This window comes from Vanellus vanellus (assembly GCF_965231255.1).
Source record: "Vanellus vanellus genome assembly, chromosome: 3".
NCBI classification, from domain to species: domain Eukaryota; kingdom Metazoa; phylum Chordata; class Aves; order Charadriiformes; family Charadriidae; genus Vanellus; species Vanellus vanellus.
The window spans coordinates 7,789,162-7,793,693 of NC_138907.1; positions in this window are offsets into that span (position 1 = coordinate 7,789,162).

A 4,532-nucleotide genomic window follows, 5' to 3' on the forward strand; every position below is an offset into this window, starting at 1 on the left:
CTACATCCCTAAAACCATGGAAAGAGTTTGGCTGTGAACGTTGTCTGTATTTTATCAGCCACTGTTTGACATTCAGCTATTTCCGGCATAGGATGAGGCGTTCAGTTCCTCCTCACTGCACAACAAAGCATATTAGGAGGAAGACGGAAGCAGACAGGCAATAATCCACTCATGAGTGTCTTCCAGCCGAAGGTTAACTTCAGCTTAACTGTTTTTCTCATGGTTTCTTTTGGGTGAATCAGCAGAGGAAACAGAGGAGAGAAAATGTGCGTCGGAAGACATAACCCAATGTAATGTGACTCTCTAGTATTGTCTTTGCTTACTAAAAATGATTTTGATTTTGAATACATAGGAGTGGGAAATAGAACAGCAAACACTGTCTCCTGTCCAGCGACAATATTATCAAGTGTGATTGGTGATTATCAAGCATGATTTCTCAAGACATTCAGATTCTATGGCTTGTAGATGCATGGATGAATTCCCAGTCCCTTAGAAGTCACCAGCACCTTTGTCCTGACCCAGAGCCTTTATCAGAAACAGTTAATTGTATTGGAGGTCTAAGTCTTTAATTTTATATTGCCTTGAGGGACTTCTGTGATTTCATGGCTTGGTAATCTATACTGAACAACAATAGACACAGTTCAGTTGCAATCTGTTGTAGATTTCCAGATTTTAGTTTAATACATGTAAAAGTCCCTCTTGAAATGTAAATCTACCGTTCACAATTTACTTTAATTAAATGAAATCTTATTTGAAAATTAAAAGTAAATGTATTAGCAGAAACTTAAAACAAGTAGTATATTCTAATGCAAAAGGCTAATGATGCTACAGCTCCATGTTTCCTATGAAATTCATCAGAGGAGATGACAAAATATAATTGGGCTTCCAAAAAAAAACCCCAAACTTTTGTCCCTGGAAGGATGTGCCCATTTCTGAGGAAACTTGGGCAATGCTAGCTATTGTGCAATCTCTGCTGATTCATCCAAAAGGCTTATTGCCTTTTGGATGCAGTGCTTAACTTCTTTTCAGATTTCTTTGTGGCAGACACTGCTGTTTTTTTAAAAGACTGCCCACCACGCTGTCTATGCTAGCATGACTCTAGCATTACCCTCTAAGTACTTTATCTGAAAGTTTTAAAGCAAAACACACCCAACTTCTAACTCTAAACAGTCAACATAGCGGGACAGTTTGGTGCTCCCGGAAAAAAAAGCTGGGAGCCTGAGTGGAGAAACTACCTGCTCTTCTCTGGCAAACTAATCTAATTGCAGGTTACGGCTCTGAACTTTGGTCCTTTTTTTTTTTTTTTTTTTTTTTTTAATCCCATCCTTGCCTATCTTGGGCAAAAGCAGGGCCTGGCCTTTGCCTGAGATATCACTGAGTAACAGAACTTCGAGGAGAGATATCGTAAGACTCTAACACACCAGTGATTATCTTAGCGTGCGATGTTTGGGAGAGATTTTTTTTTGACTGTTTAACTCGGCTACAAGATTGGTCAGTGCTGAGGGTGACCCTGAATTAGGGAGTCAAGCAGGAACTTTCCATCTTTGCTTTTGCTAAGCGAACTGTCACTCTTCTGCAAAGGAGGACATGGCCCTTTGGGGACAGCTATGAATCTTATTAAGCTATTCATCACTCTAATAACTTCTGATGGGGTCCCACAGGCTAAGTACAAGTTGCTTAAAGATACCTTGTGTAATTACACGTTGTGTTAAGACAGAAAGGAATAAGACCTGTTTTCTCACCTCCCCGTTTGAAATGTTGTAATGCCTTTTTGGATTTCCTAGGAAGATTTTATTTTGTTTCTCCTTTCTTTACTTGCAGAGTTCCTTTTCGTGCAGATTATGTCCTTCACTATGCAGATTTTGGTGTCTAGATGTCTTTTTTTTTTTTTTTTTGTTTTTTTTTATGTTGTCAAATGTCATGACACAAAAATTCATGAGAAAATGCCTTGCAGTTCCCAGGAATCCTAAGAGGGGGAAGCCTCTTTATTAATAAAAAGCCATGTGTTCCTTGGCTTCACCCATGATGGCTGGTTGCCATATTTGTTTATTGGCCTGAAAAGCTGCTTGAAGGACATGACAAGATCCTAGAAATCCCCTTTCTATCAGGCTTCTTCTGGGAAGAAGTTCATTCTAAGCTAAACTCCTCGGAGTAAATTAAAATAGAGGAGTTCTTTTCAGAGATCCACCCTTTTAAATGGAACTCACCCGTTGTCTTTTCCCGGGAAATAAAAGTGACAGTCCCCTAATATCTCCCATCTTCATTGTAAATGCACTTGATAGGTCTTTTCTATAGCTGGCCTAACCCTGTTCCTTATTTATACTCTTCTTCCTCCAATTGCCAGCAAGCCTTTTACAGTTCTGTAAGAGACAAATTCGAGCAAATACTAGGGTTTTCCCAAACAGTGTCATGCCAAGGTATTTAAACCCTAATTTCCCCTCCATTACGCAATTTTTAATTGGGAAAGATCAGCAGCAGACAGCTCTCTCCACGGGAGATTCAATCCCCACTTCTCGTACACCGCATATAAACTTTGTGAGATGGACATGGACTCTCCGTTTTCAATATTTGGCAGTTCCCAAGCAGTTGCTGGGCTGGGAAGAACTATAGCTGATTATCAACCTCAAGGGTTTAAGCAAATATGCCTGCAACATCTATTTGTGGAAAGAAAAACTCTTTGCATTCTTACAGGACCAAGTCCTGGGAACAAGTATAGATTTAAGAGATCTATACCAGCATGTCCCTGCGCATCACAGACACAGGACATTTCTGCAGTTTGTGTTAGGCAGAAATATTAAATCTAAGACTCTTGTATACTATTGTTACCAAATTCCTAGTACCGGCTACTGTAGCTGTATAGTTGAAAGAATGAAGATGATAATCTGAAGGACAGAAAAGTCCTTATTGCTGATCTGCAGAGAGGAAAAGCAGGTTACGCTGGTACTGCAGATGCTGAGGAAAAGGAAACAGAATGAGTCTGACAAAACAGACTTTTTCTGATGAGGTAGATTTGACATGTCAGTTTTTCATCTAGACTAGATTAATGTAAAAATGAAGCTTGGTTATTCTGCAACCAAGCGAACCTACTATGTCTGCCAAGATCAGAACCTGGCATGAAGTTTCCATCTATGACTTAGTGTAATCTTCAGCTTTGTAGAGGTAGCATAGACCAGTAGAGCATTGGAAGAATCAAGAATACATCATAAAATGATAAAGCTTACGGAAGTGTTGTGTGTGTGTGTGTGTGTGTAGAGAGTAAGTTTTGGGATAAATTCTCTCCCAGTTTTGCTTCAGCTCTTCAGGTTTACTTGTCTATCCACATTCTCACATCCTTTCCTGTGACTATTGTCTTGATGCTTTCAGAGTCTTTGTGATATTACCACAGTAGCTGGCACATAGTATTGTGAAACATACCCGTACCAATTTCGGTACAGTCCTAATGCCCATGTTCTCACTGGAGGAATCTGCTTCAATCCATTCTCATGAGAGTGGAATTTGGCTCCTTGGGGCTCCTTAATGTGAATGCAATTGTAATTTATGCTTCTTTTCCTTTCCCTTTATTTTGCCAGTGATTTAAAATATAAATGGGAATCAGGTCTGTGGTAACCAACTGAAAGTTAGAAACAAAGACAAAGTCATTATTTTTCTACTTTGTAATCATATTTTTCTGTCTTACTGCAAAAGGAATTAATTGAGATCTGGTTAACTTCTATTGAATTATTTGACACTAAGTTTCAAATAACCAAGTGGAATCAAATAAATAATGAAAAATTAATTAAAAAAAAAATCTTTCCAGGTCTTGCTAAATGAAAAGAAAGAGAAAAACAAGGAGTGGTGGCCTGAGGGATCAGGCTTCAAAAACAATTTCTGATATGTGACACAACATTTCCTAAGCGTATTTAGTTCTGCTGCTGCTAATAGCATCAAAATTGTTAAAATGGGTTTAAGGGTGTAACCTGTTACAGAAGTAACTGTAAGCAAGTAATTAAAATGCACAACTTTCTTGGGGGAATGGAAAACGTTGCAAGATACGGATGTGAGCTATTCTTCTTAAGTGCAATAGTCTGTTTAAAACAGAATTTGCACTTAAAATACATCAGTCTTCTCTAATAAAATGAGAGTGAGCTTTGGTATTATTAGTCTAATCTATTTCTTAGGCTTTACCAATAGAAACCAAACAAACCAGGCAAAAAATCTTCCCTAGAAGTAAGTCCATCTGGGGCTGGGAGATAACAAGAATAGTCTACATAGTGGGGAAAAGCAGAAGGCCAGCCAGGATATCAATAGGTAGATCATGTCATCACAGCAAATTTTTGAGACATCAAAACCCTTTCCTTCCCTAGGGAGAAGATTGAATGACAATGTCACCACTTGCTGCTCTTTGGAATTACATCCATAAACTCTGGGGGCCGATATGTGTAACGGGTTTAACACAGGAGGGGAGGTCTGTACACATCAGCATCGGCCTGCTTCCACCTCATTATTTCCTCAGAATGGCTATTTCCATCCAAGCAATTATTTGAGATCTTTCA